At 41.6% G+C, this 26,807-nt stretch overlaps 1 long non-coding RNA gene across 1 annotated transcript; it reads left to right on the top strand.

Moving 5' to 3' along the window:
* Window positions 1-4,787: 4,787 nt before the first annotated feature.
* LOC124651722 lies at window positions 4,788-6,207 on the top strand. Its single transcript, XR_006987483.1, has 3 exons — window positions 4,788-4,887; window positions 5,356-5,453; window positions 6,167-6,207. It is a non-coding gene; the product is annotated as an uncharacterized LOC124651722 (long non-coding RNA).
* The last annotated feature ends 20,600 nt before the right edge of the window (window positions 6,208-26,807 follow it).

Genomic DNA, 26,807 nt, shown 5'->3' with positions numbered 1-26,807 from the left:
TGAGCTAGTACACGTAGAAACGATAGATCGAAGGGAGTATGTGCGTGGGAGAAAAAAATGAATCGGCAAGATGGCCTTTGCTCCATTGTGAGGTCGTGGAATTCATGAAGGCATAGCAGCAGCTAGTAGTCATATGATTAAACATCAGCAGACACCATTGTACAGACAGTGTGTGGTGGAACACATGACATGAGAACACACGATAACAATACTTGTGCTAGAGTTGTCGGATGGCTACTTGGCTGGTACCAGTCAGGCATCGTGGCATACAATACATAACTAAGAGCTTAGGATGAAGATGAAGTTACCGATGGAACAGCGAGTCGAAGGCCAAAAGCAGAACGGTGATGGCGGCAGAGCGATGGACGCAGACGGCGCTCCGGTGATCTCTGGCGACGCGGAAGCGGCGGACAACATGCGGCAGGCGACGGTGGTCACGGGGCATCCTTTGTGCTATCCGGCAAGACTCCGACCATAATGTTCGTCTCACAACATGGCGGCAGCATGGCTTCCGGAGCGGCGCAGAAACAGAAACAAAACAGCACAAAATCATGTCCTGGAGATAGGAGTAGGATAAGGGAGTTCACCGACAAAAAGGAATGGAGCTCGAGATCAACATACGTGACGTACCGATCCGATAAACTTCGAAAACGTCGCGGCCATCAACGACAACATGATGCAAGACCATGTCCTTAAGAAAGGCCTTAGCGAGGGGAGTATTCTGGTGGAGAGAATCAACGAGATGATCACCGACGACGACATGATCTAGTGATGAACTAGAATTTGTGGCTGATGTTGGCATGGTCGGTGTGGGTTGTACAGAGCTCATCTGAAGAAACTTTGTGAATGAAAGTGGTGGAGAAGAGTAAGGGACACACGGTGCTCTTCTTGGTTCGTATTGAGATGGACTGAGGAGAGAGATCGGGAGATGTATGCCAACGGGTGGCATTCGGGGCGCCGGTTTGGTTGGACAGATTAAGACAACTAAATGGAATATAAATTTTTTGAACGGATTCTCCATCAAATACTGAGTAATTTCCGTGTTGAAGTCGAGAGGAAACGGTCCAAGAAATAAAGGGGGAATTAGAGGAGAGAAAGAGTAACAGCCATGGCTGTTTAACGTGCAGCCTTGTACGTTAGCAGGAGGAGGAAGAAGATCGAGCTGCCTTGCTCGCGAGCGTGCGTGCTAGTGGGCTGGCGGCTGGGTTGCCTTGGGCTGGTCAGCCATATTGGATCCGTTCCTTTTTTGTTCTTTTCTATTTCTGTTTTTATTTATTTGATTTGATTTTAACTCTAAATCTGATTCGGACTTGATTCAAGATAATTTTTTTTTTAAAAAAGAAAAATGCCAGTGCAAGATAATTCATAGCAGAACACATCGGCACTGATTTTCTTTGAAAACTAAATTGTGAAAATCAAAATAATCCACATAAGCAATACTGCTTACTTATAACTACATTTTTGTGAAAACATTTGGGTGCCCACAACTTTATGAAATCTTTATTTTGAGAAAAATGTTTTAAACTACCACACAAAATTTTAAATTCCCTATGGAATTTCAACCTACACAAGCAATTTATATATTCTAATTTATTTATTTTAACATTCTAAATTTTGAAAATTTTGGGACGTTACAAACTACCACCCTTAAAAGGAATCTCGTCCTCGAGATTCGAGAAAGGCTAGAAAGAAAATTGGGTTTGGGATATCTAGGTGGGCTACCACCCTTAAAATGAACTTTTGTAGCTAGACTAGGTCTTGGGTTCATGCTGAATTCATCCTAGGTATGACTTGGCATGGGGTCATTCTTCCTATAAAAGTTCCAAGACTACCCAGCCAGCCAGGGGGTCTGAGAGGGGCACATGAATCCTGTCCGTCCAATCTGGTTGACACAGTGAATCTGCAATCCCACTTTTCACAGCAGTCGTCGGATATGGTAATTTTTTGTTCACTTCGTGCTTGTCTGAACAGGTCAATGACAGCTGGGCCCGTCTACGTGTGGGGCAGGTGTTTCAGCCAGCGAACCATCTTAATGATCAGGTGCACGTCGCACACATGTCCCGCCGTGAAAACCTAGATCTTCATTGGCAAAAATATCTGTGGCCTCCACTCCGGCTTCCCACTTCGAGCCGCCGCCCTCTCGTCTCCTCTCTCCCGCGGCCTCCACTCCCCACTCCTGTCGGCGGGCAGAGGCGGGCGAGCTCGACGAGTACCTCGCGCGGGGCGGGGCATCAGTGGGGCGAGCGCGCGCGGCGAACGGCGGGGCGCGCGGTCATGGCTAGGGGAAGAAGATGCGACGGCCATGGCGGCTGATGCCTGACGGCATGTGCGAGTCTGGGAGAGGCTAGCGGCACAGACGAGGCATGAGGCAAGCGCACCGCCGGAGCTCATATCTTGGTTCACGGACAAGGCCGAGATGTGCAGAGGATCCGCACGCGCTGCTCAGCCCCGCCGGTGGCGTCCTCCTCGACGGATGGTGCTGCAGACCAGAGCGACGAGTCGCGGGAGCTTGCCGCGGATGTGCAGCTCGTCTGCCTGTGGGGGGCCCGCCGAAGCTTCCTCCTCGACAGATGGTGGTGCAGAGCAGAGCGACGAGTCGCCGGAGCTCGTCGCGCGTATGCAGCTCGTCGGCCTGTGGGGGTCACGCGCCGGTCGCCCACGCCCTTCTTCCCTGTCTCATCCTCCGTCAGGCAGATGAGCTTTTGCTTCCTCTCTCTGTCTCCCCTTTGTGGGCTACTTCTGCTACTCGTGCTGCTATATGTGCATGTTGCTGGTTGTAAATGTGGTCAGTGCCGTTGTGTACTGCTAGATCTACTGCTGCCAAGCTTGGCTGCTGCCTTTGCTGCTGCTCGTTGCTTCCTTAATCGATGTGTGTTGTTGCTAACATTTTCTCTGACGACAGCAAGAGTAAGAGAGCAAGACTTGTTGGATGTTTGCCAAGGATAATTTTTTCACCTCATATTTTCAAGAATATATGGGTAGATTTAATGATATGTCCTTTAGAGGCGCCTTTTGAGATACAATGCATGGTTCTATCTTTTGTGCATTGACCCTATTTGACGGTAGTTAATTTTGAGTCTGTTCTAAATGGCAAGGTCTGGTAGACTTGCAGCCTGAAGGTGTGGAGGTACCTCACAGCCTTGTTGACAAGGGCATGCAAAGGCAAGATCAAGATTATGCCAGACCATAAAGTTATTTGGCTGAATCCTCTTATATGAAGCAAGTGCACTGTGCAAATTACATATACGTTTTGGACATGGAGCCACATTCATTGCCAATAAGATCATTTTCTGCATGGTGAGTCATAGATCCTCCTCTCATGTTTGTTTTATTCAACATAATTGTCTCCACATGTCTATATTATTGAATTCAGTGAATGTCTGGTGAAATTCAGTGAATCGTATATGTTTGTTTGGGCTGGTAATTAGTCTTTGAAATTACTCTAGCCGTTCCAGTTAGGTAATGTTCATAAAAAGTTATTAACTTCATGTGGATGTTTCCTTGTAGAAAGAATTTATAATGAGTATTAAAGTTCTACGGATATCTGCTGTAATGAGTATTACAATGAGATTCTATAGTGGTTTTAGGAGCCAGGATGTCTGCTCTAATGTTAATAGCAACAAAAGTAGAAGGTTTCTTGAAGTCTATTAAAACTCTCTGGATTTAGTATTTTGTGTGTCTATGATCGAAGTGGATTTCCTCAACGTATGTAATTCTTAGCGCTGCAAGAATTAGTGAGACTATTAGAACTAAATTCTGAATATTTAGCTTTTTCATGTGAGAGAAATAGCATTCTGAAAATAGCAGTGTTTTAAAGAAAAACATAGCAGCACTCGACGGTTTGCAGGCTCATGCCTTGACACCATATGCGCCTCCCTGGCAAGTCCATGATTCTCAAGTGTTTTGTTCAGCGGCAACAAAGGAGGGTGATTTCAGATTTAGTTATCTCTCGGATGTTTAGGCTTATGAAGTAAATGATTTTTCCAGTCGTTGGATTGGGAAATTAAGACGTATTCCCTGGAAAGAGGCTTATTCATTGGTTGTACTGTGCTGGCTGTGCTTCCCTGGAACGAATCAGTTTAGGCTTATTCTCTGGTTGTACTGTGCTGTTCTTTGGCCTGGACGGGGTTTAACAGCAAAAAGGTATGGGAAGATAAGAATTTGCTAAACCCATACGAGCTTGCATCACAGGTGATCCTTGTTACCATGTGTACTCACAATTGTGTTGCATGGACTCTTTTTTTTGCTTGGGAAGGAGCTCCTTATTAGGAATGGCCATTCCTTTTTATAATACCCCTGGTTTCATTTATAGCTATGCTTAACTTGGGAGATATTTGCTTTTTTCCTTAAGCATATTCTTTTTAGTTTTAAATGCATATCATATTCTTTGAGATATATAATTTCCTAATGAGTAGTCCTATCGCTTGAACGCGCTCACGTACATAATAAGCCAACCTCGACATTGTTTTAAGCACTATCGGCGATCGAAGAGGCATACGGTACGCTAACATTCTAACAATATCCCAGCAGCATTACTACATATAAAGGGCGATATACTATTTCCTAATTTTGTTGTTGTTTTACAGTTGAGTTTGGGTGCCCAGGAGACGGCAACGTTGGTGTCCATGTGTCCTGCTGCAGGTGTTGCCGCTTCTGAAGCGATGGAGAGGAGCAACGGATGATAGCTTGGGGATACTTGATAGGTAATCTATGATCCACCTCCAAATTTTATCATGATTTGCACTGTTCATTTTGGCTCAGGTTATCTGTTTTGATGATGCATGTTCAGCTAAGATCACGTGTGCACAGATGAACTGCAAATGACAATCAATTAGGAAGTTTGGACATTTGCGGCAAGCTGTTAGCCATCGTGGCCCGAAGCACCAGGTACAAAAATATAGCCTAGAGAGTTGGTATTTGGTACGAAAGAGTGGATAAATGAATTTTCATTAAGCCTTTCCGTGATGTTTTCTGTAGGTGAAACAAGAAGCTTGGTGGTTGGTCATGGGGAATGTTGCAGGCTTGGAGCTATATGGTCTGAAGAGAATTAGTTCTGCAGATTGTATGCTTAACACTCGCATACAATTGCCACATACGTGCCATGCCCAGGTAATAATGCCTCCCGCATGTGAATGAAGTTTGATAAGCGAACCTTAACATGACTATATTGTTATGCTCTTCGGTGTCTAAACTTCTACTTAAACAGCAATAATAATTGAGTAGCGAACTAAATGTCAGTCTCCAGTATGCTCGAGCCAACACCAAATTGCCAATATATTATTTCCAGATTTTTATTAATTCTTGCCGATTTTTTTGGGCTAGCTGTTCAATATGGCTGCTATTATAATATTTCAGAGACTGTCATTGAGCTCCTCAAATCACTAGCTGATGAGGGAAGCAGGGGTACATGGATGCTAGGATGGAGGCAACAAAGAATTGTTCTCAGTTGGAAGGTAGTCTCAGATCTGCATCTGATTATCCCAAATGTTTTAACCCATCTCTCATGTTATTTTTCCAGATTTTAATATGCTCAGGTGTCATTTTAATTTTATCATATGGTTGAGTACCTCCTTTCTCTTCCCTTCAGCAATACAGCGCCAGAGTCTAAGCTTATAACCGGATGGTAGGTGCTAGCAAATTAGCAGGTTATCAGACTGTTTACATATTGTATTAGCCGGTTGATGCCTAGCGATGGCCTTCTTTTTATGTACATGAGCCCACCTAAAATTTGTAAAGTATGGAAGAGTACATGAGGCCTAGGATTTAGAGATTATTAAAAAAAGAAAATTGTATGTGGGCCAGCTTTAGTCTACATTTATTAGATGTCATATACTAATTGTTCATGTAGGCCTGCATGTGCTTATTTCAGATAATGGCCTGCAAAAGATATGAGATGAATGGTGATAGCAATAGGACATTTAGATCCAGTTTATAAGATACCGCTGCCACAATTACATGGATCTGCTTACCTTCTTACTTTGCCTATTAACTAATATTGATAAGATAAGGAGCCTTTCATGGCTGAATTAGGTTTTCCCCCAAAAGCTTCAACAATTTTCATTGGTTGTTGATTTTCGGAAAATTACCAACATGATAGACTTCGAGTTCTGAACTTAAATGAACACTTGTTTCTCTTCTAAATCTTAATTGTCGCTGTTTTTTGCAGCTTTCCCTTGAGTCTCGGACAGATGCTTACTGAAGTACGACTCGAAGAGAAAACGAATGTTCCGAAGATCGAAGCTCCAGCTGAAGACGACAATGATGTCATTGAGCTTCCTCATGTACCTTTTAAAGCACTGCAGATGCAATAAGCTCCAAGGATAACAGGTTTTGACCCCATGCTCTTTCATTTTTAAAGTATACCGTGTCTCATTTGCATGTAATATTTTTTATGGAGCATTGATAACGTGTTTTGAATTGACAGTTTTGGGAGAGGCAGTACCTACTTAGTCGGACGGAACTGACCTGAACAGGTACAAGTCCTGCAGTTTTGGAGGAGCTGTAAAATATCTACCATTTGATTGTGCTATTTCATTTCAGTTATTTCATTATTTTTAGTGTATGCCTATTGTACATTCAGTAGTCTTGGCCTAAATTATGGTACCGGTGTCCTATTGTCTCTTGATTGTCACTTTAGACTGATTTGCACTTGCAAGCATACTCGTATGTATGCGGAACCTCGTCTCCTCAAGATGGCTGCGGTTAACCTAGATAATACAACCTCAAGCGACGCGAGCAACAAACACCCCCAACTAGGTACGGTTCATGTGCGTGCTCTTCTCCCTTCTTCCTTATGGCTGCCCCTCTCCGATCCCCCTGTAATTTAATTTGATTTTGCTGCTAGGATTCGGCTGTCCGGAAGATTCGGAGACAAGTGACAACGGCCATCTGCAGGTATGATTATCCTACTGACCTCTCTTCTCCTCCATCGTCCATACACACTAGCATTATTCCCTCTTTCTTATATTTTTTCATGGGTGGAGGTGATTGTTTAATTTTTTTAGCATGTCTTAATGCCTCCCAATTCATTTTCTGTTGGTTTTCTTCGTCTCCCCTGAGGAATGGCTCTTTCTATTTGGTGGAACAGAAAGGGAACAGGCAGGAAACACATGATTATTGATGTTCAGCTTGATTACCACAACAACAGAGTTTATTCTTTGTGTGAAGTGTTGCGCATCACTATGCCTCCCTCCACATCAAGTGCATCAAGGTAGAGCATCACTTTGTTTTTGTGCGGAAGGAAGAGCATTAGTTTATAAGCATAGCAAGGTGGGCGTTGTTATATGCTTCTAGGTTCAAGGAATTCCAGAGGATAGAGTTTTAATTGCTTTTCCCCCATTGTCAAATATTACTGATTATTGATGTGTGTGCTTTGTCAGGATTCAGGATGATAATGTTGTAGATGCCAACGATGAGGATTATTGATGTGTATATTGTGCCACATTCAAAATTATTTTCTGAACTGCATGTTCATAGATGGTACGTGTTGTAGGCAAGTAAGCTGGTTGTGAAATTTAAATTGACTTCTTCTGCTGATCTGATGTAGGTACTGTTAGTACCATGTTTATCAATTTTAGTTTGTCCCCGGTCATTTCAGCCAATATTTTTTAAATCAAAATATATATTGGTCTTGACAACATGTCTACTTTTTAACTGATGTTACTATTGAGTTCCTTTTCTTTAGCTGTTGGTGTGCCATGGTAATTGTCCTAAAGGAAAACTAACTAAATATGTTGTGTTTGTAACATGATTTTGGTGTGTTTGAAATTATACCACTTACCACTCATATTGCATTTTTTCCTCGGACGTAAAGAACATTATTCTATTCTCACCCAATTTATTATTTCATACATGACATGCTAAATGTATTCTCAGGGCAAAGGCAATGTGTACTAGAGATTTTGGTTGCTGCATATTCAAATCTATCTCAGTTATTGCTGTATCACTTGTCTTGATATTCAGAATTTAGCATGGATTTTTATGTTCTTGATAATCCTATATAAATTGCTCAAACTGAGTTGATGTTAAACAAAAAAAACTCAAAAATGGTTTATGGCAAACTAAACAACTCTATGTCCTATATAACTTACGTTTCCTTCAATCCCGTTCTAGAAATGAATACTATAGAAATGTTTTCAAATTTCCTTCGATGCTTTATTTAAATGAGTGATTGTTTGTATGTTGCAATTTATTTCTAGAATATCATTGATGGGACCCATCACATGGAAGTGATCTACAAGTAGTTTGCAATATATATTTAAGATCTCAAAGTATAACAATCAGTTTTCAAACATCTGTTTTCTCTTTTCAAATGGCACGCATCGACATAGGATGGAAGGTACAAAAGAAGAATGCAATACTTTTTTCTACCCTCTTGTATCAACCGACACAGGAGTGGGAATGTTGATTAACTTTAGCATGACATCTTTTGCACTGATGCACAACAAAAAGACACCAATTCCTTATAGCTTCAAGGTTTATTTTTTAGCATTTATTTGTAGATATATGGATATCTTTTTCACACTTTGCGTTTACTAATGAAAAATTATATTCTCTAGGTGATCACTAGCTTGCCACCGCATGAAGGACCTAACCTGAGCTTTCACGCGCTTGATGAACAATTTGACCTGTTAGATAAAGTAGGTGTTTTATTTGTTATTTTCTTAGTGCTTGTTTCTTACTGCAATTTCTGTCTGTGCTACTTCAAACAGATTTTGAATACATGGGATAACATGGTTGGTGTTGAGCACTTGGAAGAGGATTCTGATGGCAAGGCGAGACTAAAGGCTCGGCATTCTGCTGGATAAATGAGTGCCTCCCGGAGAGGGTGTGGAATAGTCTACATGGAGTAAAAGTGCTGCCTCGCTGTATTTTCATTTGATTTTTGCCTCTATACTGTAATTTCATTGTAGTTTGTTTTCTGAATGCTTACGTGCGAGAGGAGTGAAGAAGGACCCAGCTAAGAGGCATCAGCTAAGCTGTATAAGAAACATTGCACTTAGTGGTTCTGTTAGTATGGCATCTCGCTGGATTTGCTTTGCTGGGACATGGTGTGATTACCTGAATCTATCCGGCATGATGTGTGTATCACTCGTTAGGAGCTTTTGCCAGATTTCATATTGATTCTCTCACTCGATTACAATCTTATCGGGAGAAGTCCTCGAGTTTCTTGTGGCTAGAAGAAATTTTGGTCATCCTTCCGCTGCTTCGTTCTAGGTGTCTTCAGTTTCACATTGCAAGAGTCAATAATTCAATATTAGTCATGCTCGATTCACTTTCCATACGAGAGTAGTCAAGCTTATAAGGAGAACGAGGACATTCGTCTTACATGGAGTAAATATTGGTGTAGCACATGTATACGAAATATTAGGAATCGACATTGGAAGCCTTGTACAGCATGGCTACATCGCTTGCTTCTATACAGAGTTATGAGATTAACGCAAATCGTGGAAATTATTTACGTGGGGCAAACATTTGTAATAGTATACTCACAATACGTAGAAACACTCTTCTTCAAATTAGTAATTGTCTTTTTATTTTTCTTTTATAATGGTACTTCTTTCGGTACAATAACCATAATTTGGTGGGGTGCTTATACAAAAGCTAAAAAGCTGAAAAAGTGTAAAATTGTACTAAATTGTTATATCTTAGCGCAAAACCTTGATGAAATGGCGTGTCTGCAAAATACTAAAGCATTTAAATAGCAGGTTAATTCTTAATACTAAAATAAACTAAAATTTATGATTTAAATTCTGTCTTGATTCTGCCATTTGCGCGATAGCGCAACGGGTCATCTAGTCTCTTGAAATACCTATGGCTTTTGACCTCCAATAGGGGTTGTTTACATATAGTGAACAACATATATTTTCAAGGTGAGTCGAGTAGGTTTCCATACTTGTCGAGATGTCGTCGACGATCTTCCACTATTCTTCAGCTAGAGGTTGGACCTTCAAACTAAACATAGTCCTACGTTTGGCAACACTTGCCATACTATAAGGGTATAATATTTTTCCACCCTAAGGTTTAGGCTTAATCGTCGACATCTCTTTTGTAGGTATGTCTCTCTAGATTCGCAAAGTCAACATTACGAAAGAGAATAATAAGAGTAGTAGGAATGGTGATCAATCCATCCTGCACCCAGATCATTACTTCGCATTTGATTTATTGAATCTCGAATTCTAACACTTGGACAACCTCTCAAGTTTGACAAAAATTTATATGGAGAATTGAATCAATGTTTCAGTCTCCATTATTGAATTGTTTTGAAAACACTTCTATCGATCCTTAACTACGGTTTTGCGTATCTCACATTATATCCTTCTTCACCTTGATAAGAATCATCAGGGTTGGTTTCACTACTATTGTCTACATGGCGAGTTGCCGAGAAAACATTCTCTGGGTTGGGTATAGATGAGAATAGATAGAAAGATTCTAAGGGAGAATTCCTACCCAAACACAGCAAATCAAAGCAATTGAGCAAACAACAATCATCTAACAAGCATCAAGAAACATGGTTCAAACACAAACAAAATAGTATGGTCATACCACATTTTGGTAAGATCAATACTTTGTTACTTTATCGTTGGTTCGCTAAAAGAGAACTAATAGTGGTCTAGTCTATTTCTATATTGGATGCATCAATTTTCTATTCCACTCCTTCGGTCTATCCTCGTGTGTTGTGCAGTTTGCATCGAAGTCTTTCTTCAAGTTCTTCATTGGTCTTCCATAAAACACTTCTGCGGAATTGAAGAATATCACATGAAGCATCAGTCCCTCACTTCAGGAACAAGGTCAAAATCTCTACTTTCTTGATGGTTTCCACGAGGTAGGTCATCTAAGGCGAGAGGAAAACATTTTTGAAGATGGAATAGATGAGATGTACAAGAAGTTCAAAGAGCACTTTTTTTTTTGGAACAAGATTAGATAGATTTTTTTTTATCCTAGGGTCTTCCTATTCAAATCCAATTCCTAGGGTCACGAACCTACGGTCAACACAATGCTCTGATACCATCTGTAGCGACCTCACCCAGTAGGGTGCCGATCCCTGTGCTTTATTGTGCTAGTCCCTGGATCAATCGCTAGCACACACAGTTTAAGATGTAATACCAAGAAACAGAGGTCTTTATTACATCGCATGATCCATATATACATAATGACTTACAAATTGCATAGCACGAGGCTAGCATTATATCAGAGTTTTACAACGAACAAACATATAGTATGGAGTCCTTCGTCTTCATGTGCCACAGGCGAGCATGTTGAGGATAGACTCGGAACCCTATTCGAACCTTACTCGTCGAAAATCTGCAACAGGTAAAGTTACAGCCAAAAACATTTGGTCAATACTTTGAATGTATTGGCAAGATGTCACTATTTAGTGGACACAAATGGCACCTAATACCTACATGTATATTTGGCTGGTGGAGTTTAGGCTTTTTGCAGAAAAGCGAGCATTTTCCCTACCTTTTGTAAACATCATTTGTCTTTAAAAATATAACCCTAAAAGCATGAACCTAAGTTCTCATCACGCTGGCTCACCAGGGATAGACACTAGAGTCCAGCTTAATGCTACCCAAGTTTACCCATCAAGTTTTATTATGAAATTGGGATGAGAGAGATCTTCCAACAGCTCCAGGTCTAGTTGCTCAAAATTGTCCGTAACCGGGGACACGGCTAAGTACTTAGTTTTTAACACTCTGCAGAGGTTTGTACAGAAGTAAGGCCCTGAGCCCTCAGGACGGACCCGTTCCAACCTACACAACTACATCTGCTGGTCACGTCGGGACAGGTCCCTACCACCTACTTAGTCAAGACAGAGCCCATATGACATGCGGCTGTACAAGAAGCTACTAAACATGAAACCTGTCCAATCTCTTTTGTTCCTGGGCGGCGGACCCCACCAATTTTCACCGTGCAGACGCTCCACTCGTACCAATCCGCCCGTGTGTTTCATTCATCGAGTTGTTTTCATTTAATAACAAAAATATATTTTTCTTCATCACATCTCATCATGATATCCCAACCACGTATCTAGTAGCATGGCTAAGCAAAACTACTTACGATGGCAACTTAAGGAAAACTAAAGAAATCCTAAGACTATAGGATTTTCATAGCTTATATACTTTTTACTTGAAAACACCCTACACATGCAAATTCTACTAAGTAAAAAAAACTACATGCATAGAAAACATTAGGACATGAGTGACACTTACCTTTTGGTAGTTGAATATTGCTCACTTCTCTCGATAAAATCACGTATCTCTCCGTACGAGCTATAAGATGAAAATAACACAACATAAACACACAATTCATAGCAGCAAACTTAACCAAAGCAAACAATAAAATTTACAAGTTTGATTATTCATCTTATTTTAACTTTACCTATATTATGAAGCAATGGGAAAGAAGCTATGGCACGAGGCATGGTTTGCAAGATATGTCATAGAAAAGATTGAGGGGCAAGGTAAAATACTTAGAAATAAAAGTTGGATCATCCAAGATAGAGTTGATATATTTGCACTAAGGCATAGATGTGTTTTATTTGCAAAAGGAATCAACTGGACATGGTTTATAGATTTCTAGATATAGCTAGTATATGTTTCAAATTCAAAATTCTAACTTCCAATTTCGAAAATTTGATAATTAGGAAAAACTGGTTTCACCGGATAGGGAATTTAATTACGAATTCAACGCAAGAAGAATCATCTAAAATGGAGCTCTACAATTAAAGATATAAAATTTTGAAGTTATCCATGAGGTATGAGCTAGTACACGTAGAAACGATAGATCGAAGGGAGTATGTGCGTGGGAGAAAAAAAAATGAATCGGCAAGATGGCCTTTGCTCCATTGTGAGGTCGTGGAATTCATGAAGGCATAGCAGCAGCTAGTAGTCATATGATTAAACATCAGCAGACACCATTGTACAGACAGTGTGTGGTGGAACACATGACATGAGAACACACGATAACAATACTTGTGCTAGAGTTGTCGGATGGCTACTTGGCTGGTACCAGTCAGGCATCGTGGCATACAATACATAAATAAGAGCTTAGGATGAAGATGAAGTTACCGATGGAACAGCGAGTCGAAGGCCAAAAGCAGAACGGTGATGGCGGCAGAGCGATGGACGCAGACGGCGCTCCGGTGATCTCTGGCGACGCGGAAGCGGCGGACAACATGCGGCAGGCGACGGTGGTCACGGGGCATCCTTTGTGCTATCCGGCAAGACTCCGACCATAATGTTCGTCTCACAACATGGCGGCAGCATGGCTTCCGGAGCGGCGCAGAAACAGAAACAAAACAGCACAAAATCATGTCCTGGAGATAGGAGTAGGATAAGGGAGTTCACCGACAAAAAGGAATGGAGCTCGAGATCAACATACGTGACGTACCGATCCGATAAACTTCGAAAACGTCGCGGCCATCAACGACAACATGATGCAAGACCATGTCCTTAAGAAAGGCCTTAGCGAGGGGAGTATTCTGGTGGAGAGAATCAACGAGATGATCACCGACGACGACATGATCTAGTGATGAACTAGAATTTGTGGCTGATGTTGGCATGGTCGGTGTGGGTTGTACAGAGCTCATCTGAAGAAACTTTGTGAATGAAAGTGGTGGAGAAGAGTAAGGGACACACGGTGCTCTTCTTGGTTCGTATTGAGATGGACTGAGGAGAGAGATCGGGAGATGTATGCCAACGGGTGGCATTCGGGGCGCCGGTTTGGTTGGACAGATTAAGACAACTAAATGGAATATAAATTTTTTGAACGGATTCTCCATCAAATACTGAGTAATTTCCGTGTTGAAGTCGAGAGGAAACGGTCCAAGAAATAAAGGGGGAATTAGAGGAGAGAAAGAGTAACAGCCATGGCTGTTTAACGTGCAGCCTTGTACGTTAGCAGGAGGAGGAAGAAGATCGAGCTGCCTTGCTCGCGAGCGTGCGTGCTAGTGGGCTGGCGGCTGGGTTGCCTTGGGCTGGTCAGCCATATTGGATCCGTTCCTTTTTTGTTCTTTTCTATTTCTGTTTTTATTTATTTGATTTGATTTTAACTCTAAATCTGATTCGGACTTGATTCAAGATAATTTTTTTTTAAAAAGAAAAATGCCAGTGCAAGATAATTCATAGCAGAACACATCGGCACTGATTTTCTTTGAAAACTAAATTGTGAAAATCAAAATAATCCACATAAGCAATACTGCTTACTTATAACTACATTTTTGTGAAAACATTTGGGTGCCCACAACTTTATGAAATCTTTATTTTGAGAAAAATGTTTTAAACTACCACACAAAATTTTAAATTCCCTATGGAATTTCAACCTACACAAGCAATTTATATATTCTAATTTATTTATTTTAACATTCTAAATTTTGAAAATTTTGGGACGTTACAGCTCCGCCAGCGTGGCCAGCCGACATGGCACCTGGGCCCTTCGTCAGCGGCCGCGGGTCAAACCCCGCCCGGTGAGAAACACATCTCCAGATCTAGATCTTGTCTTCTTGCTTTTAGGCCCTTGCCAGTTTCTAATCCTCAACCCGCGGTCCTTGCGCATGTCACGTTCTGGATAACCCCTGCAAACCTTGCAAAGCAACATGGGGTCCTTCCCCCAAAGAAAATTTGTTTCTGGTCCTTTTCTATTAAAACTAAATCTGTTGTTCTATTTTAATTAATAAAAACTGTATTGTTAATAACTTTTAATTAATAACTCCAATTAAAAAGTGTTACATATGAAAGTTGCCTTGAAAAATGCAAGGAACGTGATTATTCCAACCATTCATCCATTTGCATCTCGCATCATGTCTTCCGTTGATAGTTATGTCTGTTCACCTCACATATATGTGGAGTATTTTGGAACACCGACTAGGGTTTCCTCGCTCCGTTTAAATTTGAAGTAGCGCACCTCTTCCATGTTATGATATGCTAATCCACCCTTAACTTTTCCGGTAGACATGCAACTTCAACAGTAATTTGTTTGTTCGGGGTTCCGACTCCGATTAATTTGGATAAGTGCATCGCATCATATCTGCCATGCCATGCATATCATATCTTGATCATGCTGAATCTTCTTTATCCGTAGTTGTAAGATTTGCATCCGTTGTTTGTTGTAGCATTTTCTTCTTCCCGGATAGGATCACGAAGTGGTGATGTGAGATACGACGAGTTCTTCGACAAGTGCTTCTGCAGCTTTTCACAGGCGAGCCCTCCCTCTTCACCTATTTTATATTTTGCTCTCCCTTTCACTGCTATCCTTATGTTGCGCTTCTTTATCGAGTCACGTGTCATATTCCACTTGTTTACCATAATAATCCTATATGTATCATTCCTTACCATAGCCGTTGCTTGATGTTTGAGCCTTGCGAGTCGTAGGCGTGTTTAGGCTCCGTTGTTTATCTCGATCTGTTATCGGGATATGTTGGGTTGTTGGGAGGTTATCACATGCTATATTAGTTGGTTGGAGATACACATGTTTTACTTAATTGTTAACAACTAAAATTGTAAGCAGAGGCATCCGTGACCCCCTTTGCGAAAGCATCGGAACTTTGACTCGCTAATGTCCCCTAGGACCCGAGTTCTTGTTATCTGTTCCGAGATTGAGCGCTCTACCCATGCGTGGGGACGATTATTGGGACCCCCTCATCCATTACCTTTTCTCAAGTCAGTTGAAAAGGGGGCCACAACCTTGGTTTATTTAGCGCATGCATGTTTATATACTGTTGCCTTCGGGTGTTTACTTCCTGTTGCCTTCGGGTGTTTATATTCTGTACTGTACCTTGAGGGACGTTTAGCGAAGCGTGTGGTTTGCACGCCTAGCCGCCGGCGCAAACCTCTGAGTCCGTCTCGGAGTACGGCCGAACTTCGTCACGGGTAGCTTAGTTGGGTGGCCCCCCTACACTTTCTTTTTGAACTGGGAACGGTCTTGTTGTGAGACATCGCCTGTAAGAAGCGGGTCGAGCATGCGTATGGTTACATTTGGGCAACCCCTGCAGGGTGTATATCTTATCGATAAGCCGTGTCCGTGGTTATGGACGACTTGGAATTGTATAGCTTGATCATAGAACAACTTACACCGTTATCTTGTTGCTAATACTCTGCTAATAACTTGCATATTAATATAGCATTACTACAACTGATACCTAATAAAACTTGTCCACCGTTGAGTGCCTTTTACATTGCCTCTTCGCTTTGTTGAAGGGGATATGTGTAATCGGTTGGGTTATGTTTGTGTAGTATTTTATCTGTTACCTTGTGCGCTCTCTTATCTTCTCTGAGTAGACCGATGTTGTAGCGTGTCTCTATTGGTTATAGTTTTTCTGCCGCTAAACCTACCATATAGCCCCAGGCGATATATTCGCCCGGCAAGCATAGCCATTTCTAGTCTCGCTAAGTACGTGCCAGAGTTCGTTCCTTGGTACTTACTCTCGCCATTTCTTTTTCTCTTCTGCTTTCTCCCTTTTGTCGGCAACCGATGGCCCAACTTAGACAGGTACAAGATGATGACGTTAGCAAGGTTACCCTTCCGGCTTGGCCTGGGCAGGATTATGGACGCCACTGGTTACCTTCAGGACTCTTAGTCCAATTTGTATCTTGTCCGCACTCAGACGTATTCGATCTTCTGTATGACTTGGATCTTGTATTGTATATTTGTATCTTGACTCGTTGGGGTCGTTGTTGTAATATATGTTTCTAGTGGGCTCTATTGTAATCCTGTTGTAATCTTACCGCTCGTGTTAATTCCTCTGGCATCACGTGTGTGAATTGTCGCGCATGTCGTGTCGGAGGGCGTCTCAGAATCGATATCGTGCGGATTTCGGCGGAATCGCTGGAATCCTCATGGTACCGGTTTTGGGGCGTCACAAGTTGGTATCAGAGCACAGGTTTGATGGTACCCCACTAGTCTAGCCTGTAGGATAACCTTGCCAACGGACGTTGTTGTGTCTAGTGTCGAAAACCTATTTTCTGAAAATTCGTTGGATAGATCTGATTAGCTCTGATTTTTCTCCTTACCTATATTCTTTCTCCTCTTACCTTTTCGCGTTTTGAGTCTTCTCTCTTATCTGCTTCTCCGTGTTTTAGGTTTCGACGTGGTTTGGACGATCTCTGCCTTAACCTAATATATAGGACCGATCTCTGAAGATTTCTGATAGAAGAACATCACCGGCGGCTAACCTTTGTCTTCTCCGTTGACGCCATCTCGGTTTATGTGATCCTTCCACTATCCCTTGTGTTTTTGACCTCATGAACCTTCGATGTCGATGTTTACCAAGATCATCAATTTGTATTCCTGGAGTTGGTTACACGATTCTCCTATTCATGTACAGAGAAATACTTTGAGTGCGGGATGGGCTGATCACCATACCGACTACTCTTATTATTCTCTCTTGTTACGATGAATTGGTGGATCCGTGTGACCGTTACTCCTTTCTTTGTTTCTCCGGAGTCATCATCGTCATCGGAACAACTACTTCTTGTTGGTGGTGTCGACCGTTCAGCATGGAGCAACACTTCTTGTTAGTGGTGTCGAAGAGATCGACACGTCGCCAGAAGATCCGGTAGTTCACCTCTCTCCCCCTTAGGTTGACGTGGGATCTCGGGGCGCGATCCCCTGTTAGTGGTGTCGTTTGTAACGGCCCAGTGTAGTACCCCTAATAGATAATTGTTTGTTCTTTTTCTTTAATGCATCATCATGGCATATGCATCATATCATCCATGATTTTGTTAAATAAAACTATTTTATAAACCCTAGTATCGATCTCTCCCTCTCATATGGTTTTAATAAACCCTTATCTCTATTGCCCATCTAATAAACCCTAACCCCCTCTTATATCTTCTATTTTATAATTAAGTTGTGCAACAATTAATTTTGGAATAAAAATGTTGTTTTAATTCGATTACGAATAAATTAGTATTTTGACAACTAATTTTCAAACTTCATTCTATCTTTTCTGTCCCAAAATACAAACAGAATTGATTTTTAAATCAATGGTTAAATAAAATCAGAAAAAGGAGAAAGACATTTTTTTAAAAGAAAACAGAAAAACTCTCTCCTCCCCTGGGCCTCTCTCCCCCCGGCCCACTCTCTTCTTCTCCCACTCAGCATCCCTTTTTCCTTCCCCCCCTCTGTCAAGGGTTTCCTCGCTCCGTTTAAATTTGAAGTAGCGCACCTCTTCCATGTTATGATATGCTAATCCACCCTTAACTTTGTCGGTAGACATGCAACTTCAACTGTAATTTGTTTGTTCGGGGTTCCGATTCCGATTAATTTGGATAAGTGCATCGCATCATATCTGCCATGCCATGCATATCATATCTTGATCATGCTGAATCTTCTTTATCCGTAGTTGTAAGATTTTCATCCGTTGTTTGTTGTAGCATTTGCTTCTTCCCGGATAGGATCACGAAGTGGTGATGTGAGATACGACGAGTTCTTCGACAAGTGCTTCTGCAGCTTTTCACAGGCGAGCCCTCCCTCTTCACCTATTTTATATTTTACTTCTCCTTTCACTGCTATCCTTATGGTGTGCTTCTTTATCGAGTCACGTGTCATATTCCACTTGTTTACCATAATAATCCTATATGTATCATTCCTTACCATAGCCGTTGCTTGATGTTTGAGCCTTGAGAGTCGTAGGTGTGTTTAGGCTCTGTTGTTTATCTCGATCTGTTATCGGGATATGTTGGGTTGTTGGGAGGTTATCACATGCTATATTAGTTGGTTGGAGATACATATGTGATACATCTCCAACGTATCGATAATTTCTTATGTTCCATGCTTGTTTTATGACAATACCTACATCTTTTGTTCACACTTTATAATGTTTTGATGCATTTTCCGGAACTAACCTATTGACGAGATGCCGAAGTGCCAGTTCCTGTTTTCTGCTGTTTTTGGTTTCAGAAATCCTAGTAAAGAAATATTCTCGGAATCGGACGAAATCAACGCCCAACATCTTATTTTTCCCGGAAGCTTCCATTGAGTCAGAGAGGGACCAGAGGGGAGCCCTGGGGGCCCCACACATGGTGGCGGCGCGGCCCAGGGGGGGCGCGCCCCCCTAGTGTGAGCAGGCCCCGTGGCCCCTCCGACTCCGCCTCTTCGCCTATTTAAGCCGTCCTGACCTAAATCTTCGACACGGATTGACGAAACACAAGAAAATCTTCCAGAGCCGCCGCCATCGCGAAACTCCAATTCGGGGGACAGAAGTCTCTGTTCCGGCACCCTGCCGGGACGGGGAATTGGCCCCGGAAGGCATCTCCACGCCATCTCCACCATCATCTTCACCGCCATCGCTGTCTCCATGATGAGGAGGGAGTAATTCTCCCCCGAGGCTGAGGGCTCTACCGTAGCTATGTGGTTCATCTCTCTTTGTGATCTAGTTGAATATCATCTATGTGCTACTATAGTGATGTTATTAAAGTAGTCTATTCCTCCTCCATGATGTAATGTTGACAGTGTGTGCATCATGAAGTACTTGGTATAAGCTATGATTGTGATCTCTTGTAGACTATGAATTTAACTATTACTATGATAGTATTGATGCGATCTATTCCCCCTTTCATAGCTATTGTTGACAGTGTGTATGCTATGTTAGTACTCGGTATAATTGCGTTGGTCTATCATGCACTCTAAGGTTACTTAAATATGAACATCGAATGTTGTGGAGCTTGTTAACTCCGGCATTGAGGTGCTCTTGTAGCCCTACACAATTAATGGTTTTTGTCATCCAACAAGAGAGTGTAGAGTGGTTTTATTATGTGATCAATGTTGAGAGTGTCCACTAGTGAAAGTATGATCCCTAGGCCTTGTTTCCAAACATCGAATCTCCGTTTATTTACCGTTCGTTGCATGTTTACTCGCTGCCATATTTTATTCAGATTGCTATTACCACTCATATTCATCCATATTACTTGCATTTCACTATCTCTTCGCCGAACTAGTGCACCTATACATCTGACAAGTGTATTAGGTGTGTTGGGGACACAAGAGACTTCTTGTATCGTGATTGCAGGGTTGCTTGAGAGGGATATATTTGACCTCTTCCTCCCTGAGTTTGATAAACCTTGGGTGATTCACTTAAGGGAAACTTGCTGCTGTTCTACAAACCTCTGCTCTTGGAGGCCCAACACTGTCTACAGGAAAAGAAGCGTGAGTAGACATCAAGCTATTTTCTGGCGCCGTTGCCGGGGAGGTAAGGTAAAAGGTATTCACATCCTCCGACTACTAAGCTATTTCCTAGCACTGTTGCCGGTGTGTGAGTGCTCGAAGCTATTTCCTTTAGATCTTGCAATTGCATCTTTTTGTTTCTTTTTTTTATTTTCACTAGTTAGGCTTAATGGAAAACAACAAAAAATTTAGTGAGCTTTTTAATTTATTTCCTAAGTTAAGACATGAATTGTGTGATGCAAAAATTAAAAAACCTATGGAACCTTATTTGCATGCTAGTAGAAATGTTATTAGTATGAACGCAATCACTGCTAATGCTATGGAGAAGTCTAAGCTTGGGGAAGCTAGTTTTTATGATCTTTTTAGCTTCCCATCTTTAGGGGAGAAAATTTGCTCTGATAATTCTTTATCTCCCATATGCGATAACTCTAATGATGCTTGTGATATTTTAAATCCACCTACTGCAAGTACTGCTTTCAAGATACCCATGAAAATTATTGAACATGTTATGGATAACCGCTATGAAGGGGATGGAACTGTCCATCCTGGAGATCATTTACTGTTTTTGCATGAATTATGCGGGTTATTCAAGTGTGTAGGTATCTCTATGGATGAAGTGAGGAAGAAACTATTCTCTATTTCGCTGTCTGGTAAAGCGGCGCATTGGTATAAATTGTCTGAAGAATAGTCATTCTCTTGGTTGGGAGGAAATTGTATCTCTCTTTTATTCTAAATTTTATCCTCCTCATGAAGTGCATATTGATAGGAATTACATTTATAACTTTTATCCTCGTGATGGAGAGAGTATTTCCCAAGCATGGGGGAGATTGAAGTCACTGATGCTCAAATGTCCCATTCATGAGCTCCCCCGTAATGTTATTATTAATAATTTTTATGCAAGGCTTTCAGGACATCACAAGGACTATCTAGATGCCTATTTGGAGGGATCTTTCACAAGCAAGGAGGTTGAAGCTAGGTGGGATCTTCTTGATCGGATTGAGGAGAACGCTGAAGATTGGGAGAACGACAAAGGTAGAGAGTCAGGTATAAATTATGATTATGAATGCATTGAAACTTTTATGGATACTGGTAAATTTCGAAATATGAGTGCTACCTATAGTCTTGACTCTCAAGTTGCTGCAAATCTTTATAAAGCTTTTGCCTTTCATTTTGAATTGCCTAGGAAGAATTTTGATAAGTATCATGAACCTTTTAAAGAGGCTTGCATGAAGGATGAAATTGTTGTTAATGATTGCAATAAACATGCTCAAACTCCTAAGAATGCTATTTCCTATAAGCATGTTAATTTTTGTGGAATGCATAGACCTTGTGGAATTAATAAAATCGAAGATGAATATTGTATCCATCATATTAATGAAAAAACTAGAAAGTGGTCTAGGGCTCTAGATGATCTTGGTAAAAAAGTTTGTGCCCTCTGATGACCCACAAGTATAGGGGATCGCAACAGTCTTCGAGGGAAGTAAAACCCAATTTATTGATTCGACACAAGGGGAGACAAAGAACACTTGGAAGCCTTAACAACGGAGTTGTCAATTCAGCTGCACCTGGAAACAGACTTGCTCACAAGATTTTATCGAGTAGTAACAGCTTTATAGCAAGTAGCGATAGTGAAATAACAAAGCAGCAGAGTAACAAAGACAGCGAGTAGTGATTTTAGTAAACAGCGAGGATTAAAATACCGTAGGCACGGGGACGGATGATCGGGCGTTGCATGGATGAGAGAAACTCATGTAACAATCATAGCAGGGCATTTGCGAGATAATAATAAAACGGTGTCCAAGTACAAAGCAATCAATAGGCATGTGTTCCATATATAGTCGTGCGTGCTCGCAATGAGAAACTTGCACAACATCTTTTGTCCTACCAGCCGGTGGCAGCCGGGCCTCAAGGGAAACTACTGGATATTAAGGTACTCCTTTTAATAGAGTACCGGAGCAAAGCATTAACACTTCGTGAACACATGTGATCCTCACATCGCTACCATTCCCTCCGGTTGTCCCGATTTCTGTCACTTCGGGGCCATCGGTTCCGGACAGCGACATGTGTATACAACTTGCAGGTAAGATCAATAAACAATGAATATCATGATGAAACAATAACATGTTCAGATCTGAGATCATGGCACTCGGGCCCTAGTGACAAGCATTAAGCATAACAAGTTGCAACAATATCATCAAAGTACCAATTACGGACACTAGGCACTATGCCCTAACAATCTTATGCTATTACATGACCAATCTCATCCAATCCCTACCATCCCCTTCGGCCTACAGCGGGGGAATTACTCACACATGGATGGGGGAAACATGGCTGGTTGATGTAGAGGCGTTGGCGGTGATGGCGGCGATGATCTCCTCCAATTCCCCGTCCCGGCGGAGTGCCAGAACGGAGATTTCTGGCTCCCGCGACGGAGTTTCGCGATGTGGCGGCGTTCTGGAGGGTTTCTCGCGACTTCGACTTCTCCCCGTGCGTTTTTAGGTCGAGGCCGATAAATAGTCCGAAGGAGGGCGTCGGAGGCCGGCCGAGGGGGCCACACCACAGGGCCGCGCCGCCCTATGGTGTGGGGCCCTCGGGCCTCCACCTTAATTGTCCTTCTGGCTCCATCAGTATTCTTGGAAAATAGGGCCTTCTGCAAAAATTCCGAGGTTTTTCCCGAAAGTTGGATTTCTGCACAAAAATGAGACACGAGAGCAGTTCTGCTGAAAACAGCGTTAGTCCGTGTTAGTTGCATCCAAAATACACAAATTAGAGGCAAAACAATAGCAAAAGTGTTCGGGAAAGTAGATACATTTTGGACGTATCAACTCCCCCCAAGCTTAGCTTATTGCTTGTCCTCAAGCAATTCGGTTAACAACCGAGCGATAAAAGAACTTTCACGAACACATTTGCTCATATGATGTATATATTCTCATGCTATGGCTAATACTTAAGCAGTTCATAATGAGATACATGCAAATAAGATCATCTAACAACTATGTCAATCATGGAGAGGTACCAACAATTAATAATAAGCATCATGAATCATGTATATAAGCAGGATTGCAATGTTCATAAGAGAGCATGATAAAGTGGTATCTCGCTTGCCTGTATTTGATTGGCAAAACATAAATGCCCGGGCACCTTTGGAGTTCATAGAAAGACTAGAAGTAGTGATTGTCAAAGATAAAAGCATCAAAGTTATACCACAATCAATCATATTTTGAGACAAGCATATTATACTAAGAATGACAGTTGTGCTCTCAAGATAGTGCTCAAAGAAATAATGGAGACACAACATAAAAGTAAAAGATTGACCCTTCGCAGAGGGAAGCGAGGGATTAACATGCGCTAGAGCTTTTCATTTTTGAAATCAGGAGTAAAATCATTTTGAGAGGTGTTTGTTGTTGTCAACGAATGGTAATGGGTACACCAACTACCTCGCCAACCGGACTTTCAAGAGCGGCTCCCATGAATTATTTCATATTTATTTGGCACTCCTTCCAACCTTTCTTTCACAAACCATGGCTAACCGAATCCTCGGGTGCCTGCCAACAATCTCATACCATGAAGGAGTGCCTTTTTATTTTATTTTTATTATGATGATGACACTCCCCCAACCTTTGCTTACACAAGCCATGGCTAACCGAATCCTTCGGGTGCCGTCCAACAATCACAAACCATGGAGGAGTGTCTATTTAAATTAATTAATTCGGGACCTGGGAATCCCATTGCCAGCTCTTTTTGCAAAATTATTGGATAAGCGGATGTGCCACTAGTCCATATGAGAGTCCGTCAAAAGTAAATGACAAGGTTGAAAGCTAAACACCACATACTTCCTCATGAGCTATGAAACATAAACACAAATTGAGAAGCATTTTGAAGGTTTTAAAGGTAGCGCACGAGAATTTACTTGGAATGGTTTGAAATGCCATGCATAGGTATTTATGGTGGACACTCGGAATAACTTGGTTTTCATGTGTTTGGAAGCACGAGCAGCATTCCCGCTCGGTACAAGTGAAGGCTAGCAATAGACTAGGGAGCGACAAATCAAGAGAGCAAGAATCGTCATAATCATGCTTGCGGCAAAATAAATTAACGGAGGCATAAAAGTGATACAAGAACTCGAAGCAATATAAATCATCGAGGCTTAATTGACTTTGGTTCAGTCATATGCATGCGTGAGCATGTGCCAAGTCGATATAAATGAATTATTCAGAGGAGGATACCACAATGCCACACTTACTTATGAATAAAACAATGCAAGCAAACATCCATGACATGCTACTCATATTAATAAATTGGAGCTAAACATGAGAGATCATGAACTACTAGACTTTCTCAAATAACATATACCTCACATGAACCAACTAAGCATGCTCACATGGATGAGTATATGTACAAAAATTAAAACAAATAGAGTTCATACCAGCCTCTCACCACAATCAGATTGTCGTAGATCGTCATTATTGCCTTTTCACTTGTGTAGCTTGGATAATATGAAATGAAAACCACGCTCCAGCCACCGAAGACCATTGAACTCATAAAGAATTTTACAAAACCAAAGAAGAACAGCAAATATTTTTGGTGTTTTCGAATTAGAAACAAGAACAAGAGGAAACAAACGAACAAAGCAAAATCTCTTTGGGTTTTCTTATAGCAAACTGGCAATAGCAAATAAAGCGAAACAAATGCAAGAAACCAAAGCAAACAAATGGTGAAGAGAAACAACAGAAATATTTTTGGTCTTTTTGTGTTTTGGGAAAGAAACAAAGCAAAAACAAGAAATAGCAAACTAAAAGGAACACAGAAAAGCGAGATGGCAGAAATCTGCCAAAACCTCGACAACGAGTACAGTAAATCGATTTTTACAAAAATCTTACGTTGCTCAGCTCGAAAAGTGTTCAACTAATGAAAGTTAGATAACAACCTGGGGAACCTGCACAAAAATTGGAAGCTCAAAATAGCGCTCTGGCTGTGCGCACGAATTTTTCTAGTAACAGTCCAGAATCTGTTTTCAGGCAGCACTTCCCCAAATATCATCTTCCTCTCATTAGAAAACCACTCAAACGAACAAAACAAGTATGTACAAGTATCCAGCAACCATAATATGCAAAGAATGAGTGATGCCGGTATACCTCCCCCCAAGCTTAGGCTTTTGGCCTAAGTGGAGCTCACTCCCATCGATCCCATGAGGTAATATCTCCGTAGTATGACGAAGATGGATCGTATTCCGGGTATGTGCTGGAAGAAGCACCCGGATACGTGACGGTGTGGTCGTGGGAGGCCTCGGCGTCCTCGGAGTCATGTTGCTGGTGGAAGTCTTTTATCTTCATATGTTCATCCACTTCCTCCTTAGTGCACGACCATGATTGCCTGTCAATACTGAACAAACCTGGTTGGGGAAGAGGAATTTCCTTCTCATCCCCGTCAGAAAACAACATTCTATAGACCATATTATCTAAAGTAGAATCAGCGGTAACAAAATGATGACTCTTCATAGCAGCAATATCAAGTTTCCTAGGGGCCAATGGCACATCATTAGGATCAAGAGGAAGACTTAGATATGTTAAAACGCGCAAGTGCAATAGTTCCTCCAAAAATAGGCCCCCGTTAGTCGGCGGCGAGCAATAAGAGCACCAAGGTGATAAGATGTCTGACCAGTAAGTGCAATATTCAAGAAAGCAAGATGGTAACTAGAAATGTTGCTAGTGTTCTCCCTACCAAGAATGCTAGTAGCAATGTAATATGCAAAATACTTAATGGCAGGGAGTTGAATGTTTCTTATCTTGCCACGCTGAATGGTGCGACAATCATCATCGGTAATCCCTTGATAGAGCTCCAACAAGTCCCGGGGGTTGTCATCAATCCTACTTGCTGTACCTACAGGGACAATATCCAATGCACGACAAAAATCCTCCAATTTCATAGTAACAGGATTACCATAGATCTTGAATGCAACCGTCGGCTCATATTGTTTGTTGTCGAACTTGAAACTCTCGACGAAGATTTTGGTGAGCATGTAGTATTGCTCCCTTTCATCTCCCACATAGGTGGTTAACCCTGCCCTGTTGACAAGGGTGAAGAAATCCTCCAATATCCCTGCATTCCTCAGAAAATCATAGCATGGAAAAGACGAAGCATTAGGAGCCCCGTTGTCCTCTTCGGGCGCAAAACTAGGCGCGATGATGTCCTCATTGTATGATCGCCTAATCCGGGTGGCGGCCCTAGAAGGCCTCCCGGTGCTGGTTGTTCCTTTCTTGAACAACTCTCCAAAGTTGAACTTCTTCATAGCTTCTCTGAAATTTTCAACAAGTGATATAAAATTTGGTTTGGTGACATATAATTGAGGGAAACTACCATAGGAACTTGCTAGAGTACTAATCATGCATCAAAGCTAGTTTCTACCACTTAGAACAAGCATGCAAGCTCACTAAACATGTTACCTACAGCAGCAAAATATTCAAGATATACTCAACCAAACAAAATTCTACTTGGATGGGTGGAGGAGTCACATACCAAGGAGCAAATGTGCCAAATTTCAGCAAGAAATCTGGGCTGAGCAAAGAGATCGAGAAATCTGGAGCTCTGGAGCAAAAACGCGAGTGAGAGGAACCTGGTGCGAGTTTTTTCGGGAGAGAGAAGGT

The sequence above is a fragment of the Lolium rigidum genome, chromosome 5 (assembly GCF_022539505.1).
Source record: "Lolium rigidum isolate FL_2022 chromosome 5, APGP_CSIRO_Lrig_0.1, whole genome shotgun sequence".
In the NCBI taxonomy this organism is placed as follows: domain Eukaryota; kingdom Viridiplantae; phylum Streptophyta; class Magnoliopsida; order Poales; family Poaceae; genus Lolium; species Lolium rigidum.
The sequence above is the reverse complement of the archived record's forward strand: the minus strand, read 5'-3'. Positions and strand labels throughout refer to the sequence as shown.